Source organism: Sus scrofa, chromosome 5, assembly GCF_054392235.1.
Source record: "Sus scrofa isolate SSC_HxYL_T2T_F1_AM1 chromosome 5, Sscrofa_HxYL_maternal_Yorkshire_Landrace_v2.0, whole genome shotgun sequence".
Classification (NCBI taxonomy): Eukaryota; Metazoa; Chordata; class Mammalia; order Artiodactyla; family Suidae; genus Sus; species Sus scrofa.
Genome location: NC_139387.1, coordinates 27,454,646 through 27,475,908, shown reverse-complemented (window position 1 = coordinate 27,475,908; position 21,263 = coordinate 27,454,646). Strand labels below are relative to the sequence as shown.

Sequence of the window (21,263 nt, the reverse complement as noted above, 5' to 3'; positions counted from 1 at the left end):
CAGGGTATGGTAAACTCACTAAATACTGAAAAAATTTAACAATGAATTACCGCAGTGTTCCATCTTTAACAGCTGAGATGACTGGTACTAAGCCTTGTGCTTATTGTGGGAAAATTGATTCCTTCCTGGATCTTCCTAAAGAAAAACCAGCTCAGCTACTGTAGAAATGCAGCTCCCCATGTACCCCAAGTGGTAAGTCATCTCAGTAAAGCAGGATGTCACAACATCCATTGTTTTTATCCACATGAAGGTCATTTGAAGCTAAGGAAATTACATACTAGAATCTGACTCATCTTCAGAGCAAAAAAGAGAATGTCAATTAAGCAACTGATTTTATTTTATATAACAATATTTGAAATACAGACATGTTGGGTAAAAATCTTATAAAAGGTTGTGTTTTCAAATGTTTTATAGGCTACAAAAATGTTTTGGTCTTTGACTCCAAAATATATGATACATTTTCAACTGGCAACCCAAGGAAAGGAAATAAAAACTGCTTTGGTCTAATTTAATTTAATGATTTACCCTGTAAATACTAAGATGAGTGTGGAAAAGGTGGTGGTGGAGACAATGTGAACATGCTGACGGTGGAAAGATACTGGTTTTTAAATAAATGAGTTGTCTTTGATTTTTTTTTTAATTTGGAAGTTAGGAAAGAGAAGATGAACCAGAAGCAGGGCAGTAGGCCTAGGTTACTTTGAAAATTCATAGGACTCAAATTTTGCATTAGAAACAATTCACAGAGGTAGTAAGCCTAGCCAGAATACGGTCTTTTGAGGGCCAGGACATGATATTTCTATGAGAAAAGTAGATGAAATAGCATGTATACAACAAGATACTAGAAATATCACAAATGAATCTGTGCTAGAATTTTATTTACTAAATGTGTGATCTTGGGCAAGCTACTTGACCTCTCTAGGATTCAGTTTCCAGTCAGCAAATGGGGATAATAATACCTACACTCAAGGGTTGTTGTATGGCTCAAAACAATTAATAAATGTAAAATACTTAGCCCAGAGTAAGCACTGAACAAATATCAATCCCCTCTCCTCCCCTCCCCTATCTTTCTTCTAGCATTCTCATTTTTTCTCCAATCAGGTAAGACTATTTTGATACAAAGATTAAATGTCTTAGAAACACTAATCAAGTATATTGAGTAATCCCACAAATTAATTCAATATAAGACCCATCTTCAAATGTATAACCCTTTGAAAGCCACAGACACATAAGACCTAATAAGTTAAAAGAATAAGACTTTTGCAGAGACGGGCCTCATGCACACCTAAAAATTTGATTGTCTTTGTTCTATTCTATTCAGTACATCGCCTCCATCATTTGTTCAACCAACACCTGCTCTCAGGAAGAAAAATTGATTAGATATTATTTCTTAATAACATATGAAGCTTCAGTCAGAGTTACTAATTTGGAATTAAAAAAGCAATTTTGGGTGTAAGTAACACTTCTATTCTATTCCTCTCCAAGAGAAGAGTGCCTCATCTAATAACCTGTGTCTCTGAGATAAATGAATGCATTAAAGCTCTTAACATCCCTTGATGGACTACAAATGGTCACAATACAGAACAATATTTGAACAGTAATGATTTGTGCTTTCTTCTTAAGTGCAAGCTGATTGCAAAGGCTCCTAGACCACATGAAGTAAATAGCTAAAGGGTCATGAATCCTAATAGCTTCCAAATCAGAAAGATCTGCAACTTATATGCCCTGACTGGAGTGTGAATAGAATGTATAAATATTAATAGGTCTGGCAGAGCCTCTGCAGACAAGCTGTCTAAAATTTCACAGTAGAAAGATTGAAGTTGCAGTGTACGGAGCAGACATGAGGCTCCCACCTGGAAATGAACTGTCAGCATGTGTGTAAATACATTTTTCCTGAAGCGATATTTAACACTCGGTGCTACCCTGACACCCAATATCACTATGCATTGATATTTAACTCCAGTCGATTATTTAAGATTATGAACATGCAGACCAGGTTCATCTCCAGAAACACTAAGACCGAATACCTTGTCTTAGTTTGGGAGTCTCAAAATACAACACAGAAAACACTAAATCCCTGGAATACTCCAAAACGATACCCAGCTCCATCGCCCAATGCCTCTTGGTGCACACCTGGGTTCTCTAACATCCTATTCTCAGTGAACAGGACACATGGGCACTGATTGGTCTGATCAAGACAGAGAGATTTCAGCTTTGCGTTATGAATAATACAGTGAATAGCAATTAATAAACCTTAGTTTAAAAAAAATGATACCGTAAGGAAGAAAATTGGTTTTAAAGTAAAGTTTTTGTTTTTTCTAACCTGTGGCATCCTGGAAAGCATAAGACTTATAAACAGAACCAGATATGCAAATCCTACTTTGTTATTCTAGATGAAAGGAAAGAAAGAACAAAAGCATGATAGTCTTAGGAGCAGTGAAGAAAATTTGGTCAAATTAGAAAACAATCCACAATTTCCATTACTTCAAAATTTATGAGGGAAACAAAAATGCATGGGGATGTTAATTGTTTGTATTGGTTTAAGGATGTTTCCTTTATATTTTCATGAATGGAATAAAATACTGATTTTAAATGTTTCTGACGTTTATCTTGGACAAAAGCAAAGCCAAAAATCTTCCCCCTTCCTCCAAAAAAATGGTATTGATAATTACTTGCCCTCAAATGAGAGAGACAATGAAGCCCTCAAGAAAAAGCAAATACTCATTAGAATTAAAGATTCATATATTTGCTTCCTTTTAAAGATGTATCAAAAATTTATCATCACCAACTTGGGACTCTCAAAAGAAACTGCTTGAGATTTGTTAGATTTTTCACACCAACCAGGCTGCGCAGCCAGATCAACAAGCCTTACCTACCACCTTTTCACACAAAGACAACTTAAAATAATTGATTATTACCCCAAAGTAATTCGAGCTAAAAGCAAAATCTGAATCCAAACAGTAGTCTTAGTGTTACAATCACTATCATCCCCAACTACACTGGCAAGGAAGGTACCATGAGCTGCCATCACTGGGTCAGTTATGTGCTGCCTTTCCTGCAGGGGGAGGTCCTGGAAAACTGGACATACATCAAATTCGATCCTTCTGCTAAGTTTCAAACATTCTGCTTTAATCTCCAATAGATCTTCCAATGTGAATTATTCCCAACACTTCAATTCTAAATTCCTCTGTCTTTTCCCTTCCTCCTCTAGGCTCTCTAATAAATTATGTGAGAACACAAAGAACACAATTTTAAAACTATCATAAAACTAAATAATCCTTTAGTAAAAATCAGCCCTCAATTATCTGCTTGCTACATCTGGAATTTTTTTAAGCTGCTACGTATTTGTGTGAACATTTAGAAAAGACTGGAATTTCATTAGCAATTTTCAATTTCCCAAGAAAACTCCAACACAACTAAAAAGTGAGAGTTGTTCTGTGGAAATGCGACACCAAGTACAATGCTGGGTAACCCATATTCAGCAGTCAGAGTCCTGGCATGATTAGCACCTCAGTTATCCCTAAAATTACAGATTTGTAAGATTAGATCTGTATTCCAGAGCTGTCTACCTTCAGCCTGCAGCCTTCAGATAAAAGATCAGTCCTTAGAAGTCACCGCGAAAGGCTTTATGTGTCAATTATAGCTGTCCAGGGTTGTAACGTCCTTCTGGCTTTTTATATCCCCAGTCAAACTTTATTTTTGAAATACCTGTCTTTATCCCCCTAACTTCTGAAACTTGCCCCTTTCTATTTGAGAGATGTGTAGGGCACAAGTGTCATTTTTATCCCCAGGTTTAGATTTCTTAACTATACAAAGACAACTTTGGGGGTTTTTGAGGGGGTGGGTTTTTTTTTTTTTTGGTTTTGGGGTTTTTTTTTTTGCTTTTTAGGGCTACACCAGCGGCATATGGAGGTTCCTGGGCTAGGGGTCTAATCACAGCTATAGCCGCCGGCCTACACCACAGCCACAGCCACACCAGATCCAAGCCTCATCTGCGACCCGCACTGCAGCTCACAGCATGCCAGATCCTTAACCTACTGAGCGAGGCCAGGGATTGAACCCACAACCTCATAGTTCCTAGTTGGATTCGTTTCCGCTGCACCATGACAGGAACGCTGACAACTTTAATTTCAACTTTATATGTGGCCTCTTTCAATGTGTATTGATACCCTTTTCCCAGATATTGCTAGAATGAAAATTTGTAGATAATATTACACTCGATTTCTTAAAAATATAAAAATCAGTGGTCCAGCAGCACAGAATTGCATTTCTGAAATTTGTGATTGTGGGTCTGTATATCCCAAACAAAGCTTTTCTCATCCTGGGGCACTTTCAAAGCCCGTAGAGAAACACCCTCAGCTGAATCACAGTTGTCAGTTACCCTAAATACTCCTTTTGTAGTTGGTCTTCTCAGCATTGCCCAAAGCAGTACTTTTGCAGAGGGGGGATGAATTACTAACTGGCTGTGATGCATACTGAAAGCATTAAGCACTAACAAGCCCACAAGTTTACCACACAATGAAAATGGTTTAGAAACACTGAACTAGGTGAAAAGCCTACCCTACATGATTGAGCTGAATCTTTGCATATGGAGCCATACAAGGGTCCGCTCAAGTAATGACAGCTGACAAGCTCTACTACTCTGCTTTTCTCTTTACCTGTTTTAAATTGGCCAGAACTCAGAGGAAGGTCTTCTGTACACCCCAAGATATTTTGGAGTTAGGATAGAATTGTGTACCCAGGTGTAGGCAAAGGGCTTTCACAACTCCCCCAGATCAGCAGAGACTCTGGCATTACCTTTGTAGCTGACAATTCTCCTTACAGAACTCCAGAACTGGTACAAAAGTGACCTTACTGAAAACTGATAATAATTGTACATCTCAACATTTTCAGAACCTACTTCAACCAGAGAGCTTCCAAAAGCACTGTGCCACTTTTTATTTTTCAAAATATACATATTAAAATACCTTTTACAGAGTGCTTTCAAGCATAATGTTCAAGCAGAGAAATACACTGGTTTCTCAGAATAAGTCATTAAAATAGTCCTTAAATGTCTAGGTAATGCTACATGGCCTATATTTACATATAAATTAGACCCAGCACATCAAACAAAAATGTCGTGACTTTTAGATAATATCATTAAATTCTGCACAAAAACTTTATATTCTTAATAATTAACATGCCTGAATCTGCATTTACTCCAGTAAGTCATTTTTCAACCAGTTTTGCTTATTTTTTATGAAATATGTCCCCTCATCCTAGGATCTTAAGATATTTTCGCCATATTAAGGTACTTTTGTTATTGTTGCTGTTAAGATACATAAATGGTTTCTTCACCACAAACATGTTCAGAAGAAAGTTCAGTGACTTGCCAACATTAACTAGCGTAGCATCAGACACTGATAAGCACAAGACAGCTCAGTTCATCTCTATTTTACAAAGAAGGAAATTAATGATCAGAGAGAAAAAAATGCTTACTCTACCATCACCCAGCTAAGAAAGAGAACTCCCAGTTTACTCAATTTAGTCAGGCAAAATAGCCAAAAATATGGAAATACAAAAATGTAATACTTATTTCTAAAAGAAACTTGGAATTCTGAACTTTGTCAAAATCAAAGTCACTCATACTAGGTGTGAATAAATGTAGTAACTAAAATAGTATCAAGAGGGTCATCATTAAATTGTCATTACAATAAATTTTAACATCTAATTAATTCTTTTCTCACTAAGAAAAACCTTTTAATTATAGTCACCCTCACAATGTGGTTAAAAATTAAATAGTCTTTCAAAATTATTTTTAATTATATTAGACTAGCCTAAAGACAGTGTTTATTGTGACAGGAATGTTAAAAACAAATTTGGCCCAAAAACAATATGGCAAAGGAAAAGGAACAAGATGGAGTAAAAGGTTCTTAAATCTATGTGGTAGAAAAGGCAATTTAGCAATATGTTTCAGCCCTAAAAATATGCATGCCCTTGATCCAGTAACTCAACTTCTAAGAATGCATCCTACAAATTTGGAGTTGGGGATTAACGTACACGCACTACTATATATAAAATAGATAATTAACAATAGCACAGAGAACTCTACTCAATATTCTATAATTAAACCATACTTGAAAGGAATCTGAAAAAGAATGGATATATGTATATGTATAACTGAATCACTTTGCTGTATACCTGAAACTAACACAACATTGTAAATCAACTATACTTCAATAAAAAATAAAAATTAGAAAAATAAAATGAAATAAATTTTAGGAGTTCCCATCATGGTGCAGCAGAAACAAATCTGACTAGGAGCCATGAGGTTTTGGATTTGATCCTTGGCCTTGCTCAGTGGGTTAAGGATCCAGGGTTGCCATGAGTTGTGGTGTAGGTCATAGACATGGCTCAGATCTGGCATGGCTGTAGCTCTGGAGTAGACCCCCTTGCCTGGGAACCTCCATATGCCATGGATGCGGCCCTGAAAGGACAAAAGACAAAAAAAAAAAAAAAAAAATCCTTAATAATCCTAATTCTGAGATGAAATAATTTGAGCACATATATGTTTACTAATGTTTTATTTACAATAGTGAAAACTGACTACAACCTAAATGACAAAACGTTAAGACAATGGTTCCATAAACTTAAGTAGTATATCTAATGAGTAGATCATGCAGTTGGAAAAATGGTAATTAAGTATACTGCATAATAGCATGGAAATGCATATGGTATATGTTAAGTTTTTTAAAGATATAAAAATACACATACAGAATGCAATATAATGTAAAAAATTATGGAGAATAGATTGGAAGGAAATTGACAAAATATAATTGAGTTAATTAGAGATTTTCTATTCTATGTTTAAATATTTTAAAAATTTATAATAATGATTATTTGAGAATTAGAAACCTTTTTGAAAACTTAAAGAAGGAAAGTCACTTTTAGTTCTAGTCGTGGAGACTTCTGTAGTTAGAACCAATCCCTTTGCTGAGGACAACAGAAAAGCTGAATGAAATATAAAAACATCTGCTTGAAGGAATCAAAGCTTTAACAAAATAGCGAACAATAACTGAGCTCAGATCTTGGAAAATATGAAAATCTAAAGAAGTGAGCTTTTCCTTTGGATCAACTTTTGGCTTTGACAAATTCCAGAAAAGCATGCTGAAAGCAAATCAGAATGGATGACAGTCTCTTCACCTCATAGGACAAAATCTAGAGCCCAGACCTGCTAAAAGTAGGAGTTGAAATAAATCCCTAGTGTCTTAGGTTGAGATCCCAAAGACCTGCATCATATATGCATAAGGGAAAACTGTAAATAAGCCAGCCCTCACAAGAGACAAAAACACATCTTTAAATCTTCTACATGGCCCAGAAAAATTTTCAGTTCCTAAAATTGGATTAAAGTGATCCTAAATTACTAGTACCATCAGGCTCCTGGCAAATCTTCTCTGGTCAAAGACAACTGAAATTATCCTAGATCTCAAATTATTTCCACGAACAACTTTAATACAAATCCTACCTACAATAAAGGATTAACCAAACACACAAAGATACAAAACTACATGAACAAAACCAGCAAAAACAACAGGGTGAAACAGTCTTACATGAGTTCTAGATGTTAGAATTTTTAGACATGGGTTTTTAAACAAACCTTCTTGCAATATTCAATATTTCACTTTCGGTAGAAAGTTAAAAACTCAAAAAATGCAGAAAAAATTTTAAACAATAATCAAAATTATGAACTAACAGATTTAATAGCCTATTAGATTCAAACAAAATTTCATGAACTATATATAGTATAAGTCAGAAGAAACTAACCAGAATAAAGTATAGAAGACAAAAGAATGGAAAACATAGGAGAAAGTCTAAGAAACATAGAGAATACATATATCTAATATGCATTTATTAGAAAGAAAAGAGGGAAAGGTCAAAAGCAATTTTAAAATACAATGGCAAAATTTTTCCAAAACTGATGAAAAATATCAAGCCATGGACTTAAGAATCCTGTGAAAAAGGAAATGAAGGAAAACTCAGGATTTTGCTGATTCAGTTGTTACACCAATGAGCTATATGACCTTGACCTTGGGGGGAAAAGGCATTGGATTACATAATTTCTAACAATATATCAAATATGTTTCTAAAAACAGCAATTATTCTCAGTAATAGTCTTTATTATATTGCAATATTACAGGCATTTCAAAACTCCTGCACATAAACATATCCCGTATCAATCAACAGTGTTATAAGCCTAAATTTCTACTAGTCTATAAAATCCTACTATAGACATCCTTTGGATTATCCAACAAAACCAGTTCATTTTAACTTAAAGGATTTTTTTTTCCCTGTCTTTTGTCTTTTCAGGGCCTCACCCACGGTATATGGAGGTTCCCAGGCCAGGAGTCTAATCAGAGCTGGAGCCGCCAGCCTATCCACAGCCACAGCAACGCGAGATCCAAGCCACGTCTGCGACCTACACCACAGCTTCACAGCAACACTGGGTCCTTAACCCACTGATTGAGGCCAGGTATCAAACCCGCAACTTCATGGTTCCTAGTCAGATTCGTTAACCACTGAACCATGACAGGAACTCCAAACTTAAAGGATATTATTAAAATATCCACATGCTATGTGATACATGATATGAGTGAGAGCAACTCCTAGCCTTTAACAGAGATACATATACTGGATTAATTTATTATGACATATTACTATCAACTGACAAAGAATTAGGATAAGGTACACAGAACAAGTAAGTTTCAATGAAAAAAAATCATCAGATGAAGTAAACAATATATCTGGCAACATAAATATAAAAATAGAAATATTATTATTAAATGTTCCAAACCTATCTGATAGTCAATTTAATTACATATAAAATTATAATATTTATCAGTGTCAATTTATGAACAGTACCAAGTTGCAAACATAAAAACTGGAACTGAAATTATAAGAATAATAACGTTTACCACCAAATTTAAATAATAGACAACTTTTACAATCCCTAAATCATCTCATTTCTTAAAAAAAGACAGGAAACAAAAGAAAAAAACAGGCAGAAGCCACAAATAAATAGTATTAATATTCTACTTGCATGCCACAGGCAACATTGCTTTTTTTATGTGTCTACTTAAGTAAGAAATGTGAACCATGAATCTATCATGTTCATGAGCTAAAGATAAGGTATAATATTTCTATTACCATTAATGAAAGCTAGATGACTTTCCACTAAACTAGGTTTAACATTTACTGATCCTTAATAATCACTTCTTAGAGCTGTTATAAATAAGAAACTTATTATAAAGTTGGAAACTTGCTAGAATCTCTTAAATCAATGACTTGAAGGTAATTTTTTAAGAGTTTTTTTTTTTAATTAGGAAAAATAGAAATAGAAACCCTATCTGATTTCTAATAGTTAATGAAATGCAAATTGAATGCTTCTCTCTGTTAAACATCAGAAGGGTCAATGTATAAGTTATTCTCTAATATTCGGATTCATGCTGTGAATTTTAAATTCTAATTCCATAGTTCATTTCTCTCTAATTCACCATTGACAATATCTGTTCAGCCCATCCCTGGAAGAAGGTTCATTTTCTTTGGTGATAAAGGAATTGATATTTGGCTTTTCCTGGCTTCCCTGAAGCACTGCATTTGCCATTTCCATTCAAGGTCCAGTAGGTCTTACTAATTGTGCAAATTTGCAAAAATTAAAAAGCTCTGCAAAACGTTTGGAGTAAGTTCAAGAAAACTGTGTTATCTCAAGCTAATATTAGTATCAATGGAGAGGGGAAAGCATTGAAGCCAAGCAGATAACAAGGTTAGGTTCTCTTACTTTTTTATTTATTTATTTTTTTTAGGGCTGCACCCGTGGCATATGGAAGTTCCCAGACTTTCCCAGGCCAGAGTTGAATCAGAGCTGTGTCTGCCGGGCCATAGCCACAGAAACACCAGATCCAAGGGAGCTGCACCTGCAACTTACATCAAAGATCACAGCAACACTGGGTCCTTAACCCACTGAGTGAAGCCAGGGATCAAACCCACGTCCACATGGATACTAGTCGGGTTCCTTACTGCTGAGCCACAATGGGAACTCTGAGGTTAGAGTCTTTTAAAGTCATTTATGTAGAACATGGTTTACAAAGAAATATCATTTATGAAAACACAAACAACCCTGAAAGATCAGTAATGCAAGCAACTGACATTCAGCAATTACAAACCCAATGCATTTGTTATGCTGCTCTAATTTCACACTTTATTCTAGAATGCTAGAGAGGATTCCAAGTAATGCACTTCAGGGAAAAAAGTCGGGTATAAGTCCTCTCAACTGAAAATATTTACACGTAAAATGAATGTTAACAAATTCAAATCACCACAGGTAAACCCTATAAGAACAGTCTATACGTGAAAGTTGGGGCACTGTACATGTGGTCCAAACCCTTCACTCCTCAGAGGGAAGCCGGGGGTTGGTTCCCCCCTGACTGTGAGGCACCATTCCTAGGGGTAGAGTTTATGGTGAGAGTTGTCTCAGCCTTTCTTACCTGTTTCAAGGTGAGTATTTTCTCAGCCACCCATTGTGTAGGAGCCACTCAGCTTGTTTGTGGATTCCTCTCAGAGGAAATTGATCCATGAATAGCTGTATATTCAGTGAATCCTGGGAGGAAGGAAATTCAAGACCCTCTTATGTTGCCATCTTGGTGACCCCTCTCATTCATCTTTTTATCCATCTTACCACCCAAGAGAGTGTGAAAATAGGAGGTGCTCAATAAACATTTATTTAATTAGAGGAAAAGTTTATCATAAAATGTGTTCAAAATAAAACTTTGAATGTGAAAAATCAAACTGGCCACCTTACCAAACAATCTTCTGATTTTATAGATATAAATCCAAAAAGAAAGCGCTGCAGATACACAAACAGAGGTCAGGTTCCTAGAAAATTCATTTGCATGGAAGAATTCTGCCCCCAACATTGCTGAATAAATGAAATAATTCTCTACTTTAGAAAAATAAAATTTGATAAACTCTTTTTAAAAAATTTAGACAGAGTTTTAGGAATAATATATGCAGCAATTATATGTAGAGAAGTCTGCTCAAATAGTTGCTACCATCAAAACAGTGAGAAGTTAATAAGAAAGTATTTAGACTATACCTACTTTGAACTGTGTATTAAGGGCTAAGCATGGGTAAGTAAATTATTTACGGATAATAGAATGGCCAAATCCACAATATAAAAGGCTTTGAACTCTAATTTCAACTATTAAAAATATGCCTTATACAGAGACATTATTTCTTGCAGAATAAGATTTTACTTTCTTTAGTGGAATCTGTACCATGAGATTTTAGTAAAAAATATCTGTGAAGAGGTTATAAGAAGCTAATATATATATATAGTTCTGAAATATACCAGTAAGTAATGGTAACACTAAAAGAGTTATTGTTTTCACTGAGCTACTTGTGACAAAATAAAAAATAGCTTTTGTTAGTAATTCTGAAGTAGAAACTAAAATCCCAACAGTGAAGAGTTCCTCTATCTAGTTTTTGGTTTCATTTTGCTTTATTATTAAGTGAATATCTTCCATGTTAGTTCCTAGAGGGCATCAAAATCACCTAAAGAAATTGTTAAAACACAGACCGCTGGACCTCACTCCCAGAGTTTATGATATAGTAGATCTCAGGTGGGACCCTAGAATCTGTATTTCCAACTAGTTTCCAGGTGATGTCTTTACTACTTGCCAAGAACCACACTTTGAGAACCACTGTTATGTATATTTGCTAATAATTTATTATTAGAAGGTAATTTTCATAAATATTTTCCAAATTAGGAACACTGAGAAAGAACCTACACTTACTTTACACAAGACATATGTTTAAATTGGTCTACAACATGCACTTGCGTATTTCAAATTCCATCATAACCTGCTGAAAAAGGACAATGTTTATTATTTCATAAAACCTGCAATGGATTCTAGCATAAAGTGAAAAAGCCTCTGCTAAATCAAAAAATCATGTAGTAGAGCCTTTAGTGGAAAGAAATGTACTTTAATTGATTTTATCACCCACAGAATCTCACACATTTGTGGACATGTAGTTATAGCTCAACATATACATGTTGACTGATTAACCAATAATTCCATTTTGTATGGAATGCATAAATCTGGTTTTTAAATCTAGTTCACTTTAGACACATTTTCCTAAAACATTTTCTCATGTCCATTATATAGAATGTCCTGAACTTCAAAGTCATCTCTAACCACCATCTCCTGCGTCCAGCCCTCCCTCTCCCCCTCTAGTTTTACCTTCACTTCGACTACAGCAAAATCTTAAGTTTCTTGGCCCTTCCATTTTATCACATCTTTAAGCTACCTTGGTTTCAGGTCCTTCCTTTCAGCTCCATGACAGATTATCTCAATCATTCCCTCAACGTTTTTCACAATTATTCTTTCTTCTTTTGCCTGAACCACATCCTTTCCAACAAAAGCCCCCATCCTGGATCATGCCAATCATCCAGTGTCCCCATTTCAGCTTCACTACATTTGAAGAAGAAAAATCACACAAGCACTCAGAATGGTGCTTCTGCAAATTTTTCATTTCCCACCTCAACTGGGTGAGCCCTCAATTTGACCAGACCATCCTACACATGAAAGGGGATGCCTTTCCTATTTTCCTGAGGGGTGACTCCTCTTCTACCCTGTCACTCTAAGAAAAGGACTTTGCCTCCAGCTTCACTGAGAAAACTGAAGCCACAGGTCAGTCTCATTCTCAATTTCCTCCTCTTTCTCCAGAACTTCTGCTTTACAGAACAAAAATACTCTTTTTGAGTTCTGTGGTAGCCAACCTCTAAGATGGACCACAATGATCCCTGTCTCCTAATATTCACACCTGTTTGTAGTTTCTCCAGCACTGAACCAGGATTAATGTGTATGAACAGAAGTGATGGTAAGTGATGGTATTACCCCCACATTACATTACAAAAGACACAGCAGCTTCTATTTGGGTTTTTACTTTCTTATTTCTCTTGGATCACTTGCCATAGGTGAAATCTTGTCATGAGCAGCACTATGGGGAGGCCCATGTGGTAAGGAACGTAAGCTTCTTGCCAACAGTTTGTAAGCAGCTACTGCAGCTCCAGTCAAATCTTCAGAGACTAGCTCTGGCTGCCAGCTTAACTGCAACCTCTCAAGAGATCTTGAGCCAGAACTACCCAGCTAAGCAGCTGTCAGAGTCCTGATCTTCAGAAAGTATGTGAGATAATAAATGTTTATCATATAAGCTGCTATGTTTTCAGGTAATTTGTTAACATAGCAGCAGATAGCTAATGCAGAGTCTAAGATTAAACCAGCCTTCAGAGGCATTATTCAGCCATCCCTTTCACCCCATGTGTCAAACTTTTCCATTCAGTCCCCTTCCCTATATGATATTGCTCGAGTTTCCTTTTTCCTCAAAAAAAACAAGCACCACTTCTCTATCCCTTATGCCCACTCTTATTGGCCCTGTACCTCCCTCCTCCTCTTCATAGCAAAATTCCCAAAATAATGACTTGCTACCCACAATTTCTAACTGCCACTCACTCCTCCTCCACCCTCAGTAGTCTGCCATTCATATGCACAATTTCACTAAAGTTTCTCACAGAAGTTTCCAAAACGCTCCATATTGCCAAGGGCAATGGCTAGGGTAAGGAGTTTGGATTTTATTCTAAGGGCAGAGAGAAGGAAACAAGAGACAGCCAAATGCAGTGGTTAGAAGCTCACACTTCAGAGCCAGACTGCCTAGCCGCAGTTAAAGAGAGGGCTATGGTAGCAGCCAGGAGGGAAACGATGATGACTTACTCCAATGTTGTAGCAGAGGAGCTAGAAAGAAACTAAGAATATTTTTGTGGAGACTGACATAATACAACTTGCTGATACATTGCTTATGGGAGGAGAAGGAAAGAAAGAAATTGAAAATGACTTCCACGTTTGGGGCTGGAGCAACTAGTGATGGCTGATGATTTTTATTAAAATGTAATATTGGGGGCGAATAGCGTGGGGGAGGAAGAATAAAAATGAAGAGTTTGGGCATTATGTTTGAGATGATAGCAGACATCCAGGTGAAATATTATGAAATAAAATGGAATATGTGGAATAGTATACTTACAGCTAATAACTCCAGTTCATTTTTAAAATATAACAATTGAATTCAAAAATATGTATCAGACACTACTCATTATGTGTATATTTCAGCAATTGTAAAGAAACTACTTTCCACAGTTCAGCAGTTTTCGAAATTCTTGTTTATGGGGTTTGGCTCGCATTTCTTGAAATTAAGGATCAACTAGGGCTTAATATTACATGAGCAATTGAACATGACAACAGAGTTCAAAATCAGTGACTTAAAAAAGCAAAGTCTCCAGGGATTTTAGGCTTCTGATTAAAATATATTGATAGCACATAATTTAGGGTTAAGTTTAGCTCACATTCTGGTGCCATAACTTTAGCCCCAGAGGAGAAACAAGATCCAGCATATTAAGCATCCATCAGGGAGTCTGAATAGCAAGACCTAATTTGCGTAAGACTTTTCTTAGATCACCATGTCCTAACACTCATACAAACAATTTAAATTCTCTCTTTCAGAATGAGAAAAGCAAGCACAATAAAAATAAAAGAAATAAAGTAAGTTAAAATAATAAATAATGCTAGAAGGAATTACAGTCATAAGAACTACTTAAAGAAAGAGCATAAATAACTTGTGATCATAAATTCATTTAAAAATATCAAAAATTACATTGATACTAGATGGGCACATAGCTAATACAGAGACATCTCTCTACCAACTGAACTAGCCTCTGCAAAGCCTTATATGAGAAAGGTACCTGACCAATTGGAACAGCAGTATACCCTGTATTTGTACACTGATTGACCTTGCACTTTGCTATACATCATTTCACACAACACAGCTATCCAATTCAAGTCATTCAGTCATTCAGCAGACATTGGTGATCACCTCCTTCGTGGCAAGCACAGGACAAGGCGTTGAAGAGAAATATCCAGTCTGCTCACAAAGACCTTACATTTAATGCAACAAGTGCTATCTGTGACAGGATAACTTAAGATCAAACGGGCTCCTACCTCATCCTGCAGTATGGAATATGGAAGAGAAGGAAAGTTGTATACTCATATTTCCCAATAAGATGATTGAGCTGGGTATTGATACTGAGCTAACAGTTTCTCAAAAACTGGAAGAAAAATGTCTCTGGTGAAGAAACACCACAAATGGAAAAGATGGCACCAAGAGGTAGCAGGTCACTGCTGGAAAGTTTGCATATAATTATGCTTAACTGAAGCATAAAATAGCCTAGAGAAACTAGGTGAAGAAGATAAAGAGGAAAGGGAAAGCCATCAAAGTCTTTGTATGGCAGAACAGGGAGTTCATTCTGATCACAAAGGCCACAGGACAGAACCAGACATGTTTAGTGAAAGAGGTGATATGAGCAAACTTCCATTTTGGATACATTGCTTTGGACACTTTGGGGAAGTTAGATTCAAGAGCTTGAGACTCTAAAGGCAGATACCTTTTCTTGTAATTATCATAAAACCCACCCCAGCACCCAATAACCACTTTAAATGTAAATGGATTAAATGCTCCAATCCAAAATCAGAGAGCGGCTGAATGAATTTAAAAACAAGACTCATACATATGCTGCCTAAAAGGGACTCACTTTAGATATAGACACACATACTGAAAGTGGAAAGATAGAAAAAGGTATTCCATGCAAGTAGAAGCAAAAAGAAAACTGGGGTGGGAGTTCCATTGTGGCTCAGTGGGTTAAGGATCCAACACTGTCTCTGTGAGGATGCAGATTCAATCTCTAGCCTCACTCAGTGGGTCAAGGATCTGGTATTGCTGCAAACTGTGGCATAGGTCACAGATGCAGCTCAGATCTGGTGTTGCCACTGCTCCAGCATAGGCCTCAGCTGCAGCTCCAATTCAACCCCTATCCCAGGAACTTTCCATATGCTGCAGGTGCAGCTGTAAAAAGAGAAAAACAAAAAAAAAAACAAACAAACAAAACAAAACAAAACAAAAACATAAAAAGAAAAAGAAGGTTAGGGTACCAATACTTATATCAGACAAAATAAAGCATCACACAATGATCAAGGGGTCAATCCAAGAAGATACAATAATTACAAATCTACACGCACATAACATAGGAGCACCAGAATACATAAAGCAAACATTAACAAACAAAAGGAAATTACAGTAACACAATATACTAAGGGACTTTAATACCCATTTATATCAATGAACAGATCATCAAGACAGAAAATCAATAAAGAAACACTAGCCTTAAATGAAACATTAGACTGGATGGATGTAGTAGATAAATATAGAACATTCCATCCAAGCAGCAGAATATAGTCTTTTCAAATGCACATGGAATAACGTCCAGGATAGATCACATGTTAGGCAACAAAACGAGTCACAATAAATTTAAGAAAATAGAAATCATATCAAGTATTTTTTCCAACCACAACAGTACAAAACTAGAATCAACTACAAGAAAAAAACTGAAATGACACAACACAAGGGGAATAAAAAGCATGCTATTAAAAACCCACTAAGTCCTGGAGAAATAAGAGGAAATCAAAAAGTACCTGGAGACAAATAAAATGAAAACTTAATGATCCAAAATTTATGGGACACAGCAAAAGCAGCTGTAAGAAGGAACTTTTGTTTGGCTGCACCAGCAGCTTGTGAAAAGTTCCTGGGCCAGGGTCAAATCTGTACCACAGCTGTAACCAGAGCCACAATACTGACAATGCCATATCCCTTAACCCACTGAGCCATGAGGGAACTCCAGAAAGAGCTTTATAATAATACAGGCCTACCTCAGGAAACAAGAAAAATCTCATATAAACAATTTAATCTTACACCTAAAGGACTAGAAAAAGGAAAAGTAAATAAAGACCAAAGTTAGTTAAAGAAAGAAATAATAACATAACATTGGGGTAGAAATGAATGAAATAGAGACTAAAAAAAAAAAAAAACAGACAAGATTAGTAAGACTAAGAGCTGATTCTTTGAAAAGATAAACAATATTAGTAAACCTTTAACCACACTCATCAAGAAAAAAAAGAGGGCTCATATAAATAAAATCAGAAATAAGAACTTACAACCAATATCACAGTAATACAAGAGATCATAAGAAATTACTACAAACAATTATATGCCAATAAAAAAAAGGCAACAAAGAAGAAATTGAAAAATTCTTTAAAATGTGCAACATCCCAAGATTGAAACAGGAAAAACAGAAAACATGAACAGAATAATTACCAGTGATGAAACTGATCAGTAATAAATTAAAAAAAAAAAAAAAAGCCTCACAACAAACCAAAATCTAGCACCAGACAATTTCAGATGTAGTAAATGGAAGAGGAGAAATTGGAGAGAACATGTATAAACAACTCTTTGGAGAAGTTTAGCTATAAAGAAGAAAAAAAAAAAAAAGGTTTCCAGCTAAAGCAGTATGTGGGGTCCTGGAAGGTTTATTTAAAATGGGAGATAGTTGAGTGTGTTTGTAAACTAATGAAAATGAATCAAATGAGAGGAAAAGATTGATGGTACAGTAACGAGAGGAATTTTTTTTTTTCTGTCTTTTTGCCTTTTCTAGGTCCACACCGGTGGCATATGGAGGTTCCCACCTACACCACAGCTCACAGCAATGCCGGATCTTCAACCCACTGAGTGAGGCCAGGGATCGAACCCGCAACCTCATGGTTCCTAGTCAGATTAGTTAACCACTGCGCCACAATGGGAACTCCAAGCGGAAATAGTTGAAGGGAGAGTCTTTAACAAGAAAAGGGTTTTGATAAGGAATCAAGGGTCACAGTACAGGTAGAAAATATCTTCTTCAAATAAAAGAAGTTTGAAGGAGAAACAAACTTCTATTATTTCAGGAAGGAAGGAAAAAAATGATACAGACATATAAGTTTGGGAGAGAAGGCTGATGAAGGTCCTCTTTGTTGATTTTTGTTTTCTCAGTGAGTTTGAGGCAAGGTTTCTAGTGGAAGTCCAAAAGATTAGATATGAGTCCATGTGGCACATAAAAGAATGAGCTTACTAGAGAGAAGCAGGCACAGGGTGTGCAGAGTTCAGCTTGCATTGAGAATGGTGAGCATAAGGAGTTCCCATTGTGGCTCAGCAGATTAACAACTCAAGATTGTATCTGTGAGGCTCTGGGTCCAATCCCTGGCCTCGTTCAGTGGGTTAAGGATCCAGCACTGCCTTGACTGTGGTTTAGGCTGGCAGCTGCAATTTGACTTCTAGGCTGAGAACTTTCAATGCCATGGATGCAGCCCTAAAAAGAAAAAAATTTTTAAAAAGTGCCTGAGAGTGGTGAGCATGAAGTGACACTTTTTCCAAATTGTCTGTCATGTAGCAACATTTGGCTGTGCAGGCATACACATAGAAGTGATAGAAGGCTGGACCTTCCAGGAGTGTGAATTTGCCAGAGGATAATATGACAACTCCATTACATAAAAATTATGTGATTAAAATTATCACGGATTCAAAGTGGATAGGAAGAGTGGACTGAAGACAAAAGATGGCTGAGAAATAGACAGAAAGCAGGTTAAAGCTCTCAGATCTTCTAAGAATTGTTTTCATGGGCAACTGAGGAGGTAAACAGGAAAAATAAAAACATTTCTCAGAGAATGAGACACATGAATTTACTGTGAAATTCTAATTTTAAAATTGGAGCAATGGAGAGAATGCATAGCTGAGTTGGAGTGGAGAGAATATTAATTGGGGATGAAATGTTTAAGTCATCGAGGATCAGCTACAGGATGCTGAAGGTACTCAAAATTGAGAAAGAGTAGATAAATCACTGTGATCAGGTTTGTATTTTAGAAACACTCCAGCTACAATGAGGAGAATGGACTGGAAGGAATGGAGACCATTGCCGAAACCCTGTGAGATCTTGACAGTTCAAATTAAGATATCAGTAGGAAAGGTGGAAAGAAATGGATGTTTTCAAGAGATGCTGAGATAGTAGAAGGGTTTTTTGGTGAGGGTGGGAATGAGGAAGGAATCAAAGAACCAGGATCAGGTAACTGAGGCAGATGCTAACATAATTCTCTGAAAAAAGGAAGAGCTTCTCTGGAGACCATTTAAACTGAGGATAAATCACTTAATCGGTATGGATACAAATCTATCACAGGGATGAAAAAAATTAATACTAGATATCAAAATTCCAGCTAAGGTTTATAGTTCAAATGTTGATAATACAGTTCAGTGGTTTGTACAGTTTCTATATAACAGCAGCACACAATGAAGGCTTTCAAGTCTAGAGGAAATTTTAAATTATTAATAAATTTGGTCTGGACAAAATTGCTTTGTCTGAAGATTAAAGGACTCCCAACCATCATAAAGATTAAATATTAAAAGAAGTTATTTAAATTTTTTGATAGATGGGTCAATATCTAGCTTTTAAATTTGCATTTAAAAATCAGTTAAGAAGCATAACATCAATGAAACTTGATTGGACTAGTATTTTGGAACTCTCATTAAAGAAATTAGTATTATGCTCCAAACAACTCAAATATTTAACAAATGAATATATGGCCTTATTGTATGTTATGCTTTTTCAATGACATGTCTCTGCTCACTGTAAGCACAGGTTTTAAAAAGAGCTATTTTTGGAGTTCCCATTGTGGCACAGAGGAAACAAATCCAACTAGTAACCATGAGGTTGCAGGTTCAATCCCTGGCCTCGCTCTGTGGGTTAAGGATCTGGCATTGCCATGAGCTGTGGTGTAGGTCACAGACTTGGCTCAGATCCTGCATTGCTGTGGCTGTGGTGTAGGCCAGCAGCTGTAGCTCCAATTCGACCCCTAGCCTGGGAATCTCCATATGCTGTGCATGTGACCCTAAAAAGACAAAAAAATAAAAAATAAAATAAGAATAAAAAGAGCTATTTTTCTTTTTTTTTTTACTATTAGAATTTTTTTTAAGGGCTACGCCCGCAGCATATGGAAATTCCCAGGCTAGGGGTCAAATCGGAATTACAGCTACCAGCTTACGCCACAACCACAGCCATGACAGATCCAAGCCATGTCTGCGACCTCCACCACAGCTCATGGTAATGCCAGATCCTTAATCCACTGAGCAAGACCAGGGATCGAACCCGCAACCTCATGGATACTAGTCAGATTCATTTCTGCTGAACCACAACAGGAATTCCCATATTATTAAAGTATAGTTGGTTTACAATGTTTCATTAAGTTCTGTTATACAACAAAGTGACCCAATCACACACATTTCCCTGTGATGTACAGTAGGCTCCCACTCCTCATCCATTCCAGATATAGCAGTGTGCATCCCCCAAACCCCCAAAATGTCCATCCCTTCCACTCCCTCCCCTTTCCCTCCAGGAACCCATGTCTGGAAGAGCTATTTTTCTTAACAGTTACTTTCATATATCTTTCATTTGCTGAATCTCAACTTTCCGAATATGATGGAAAAGTAAATTTGCATGGTAAGAATTTGTGATTCATTCAAATAAAAACCCAATATCCAGGTTAAATACTGTGATTTCATTATTGCATCCTCCCCTTTTCCAGAATATTTTTATGAATTATTCTTTGTATAATGCTAAGGTACATGATTAATGCAAATCAAAGGTCAGTTTAGTTATAAATATTAATGACCTGCACAAAGTAACTTTGGTTACGGAATTTCATAACAGTCAATTTTGTCAATTCCACATGTTGCTTGATTATAGATGTTTCGATTAGGCATGAGTATTGTTTTATTCTTTTTGATGGAAAGTTAGAAATTACAGTTTTATAATAATTAAATTTTTAGAAATACAACATAATGTAATCTGTGGCAGTTCCTGAAATTCCCATTTGGTTATAAAATATGTTATCCTGTAATAATTAAATACATACGAATTTAAAGGCTAAAGAACAGTTGCTTTATAACATTTACAAGAAGTAATTTATGTTACTGAGAGGAAATAAGAAATTTTTAACATAAATGTAATTAGAATCCATTGAACCCCCTTCCTTAGTCTTTTAAAGATAGATCTCTGTGATACAAATTTTTCAATAGCTATTAAAGAAATTCAGTGCTTTTCTTCCCCACTTGTAATATGTTTAAGGGCATATGAAATTCTTAAGGCACTTTACTTTCAGGTTTACATGACTAATTATCAGGGTGGCTATAACTACTGTAGTATATATATATATATATATATATACACACACACACATATATATATACATATATATACATATATATATACACAT

The 21,263-nt window shown here is 36.0% G+C and overlaps 1 long non-coding RNA gene across 2 annotated transcripts in view; it reads right to left on the bottom strand.

The window, feature by feature from the left end:
• The window catches only part of LOC110260855 (uncharacterized), a 463,270-nt gene that overhangs the window by 316,534 nt on the left and 125,473 nt on the right, over positions 1–21,263 (bottom strand). For both annotated transcript variants that reach the window (XR_014803451.1, XR_014803452.1), the window contains exon 4: positions 10,518–10,630. This is a non-coding gene — a long non-coding RNA (uncharacterized LOC110260855). The remainder of the gene's footprint in view (positions 1–10,517; positions 10,631–21,263) is intronic.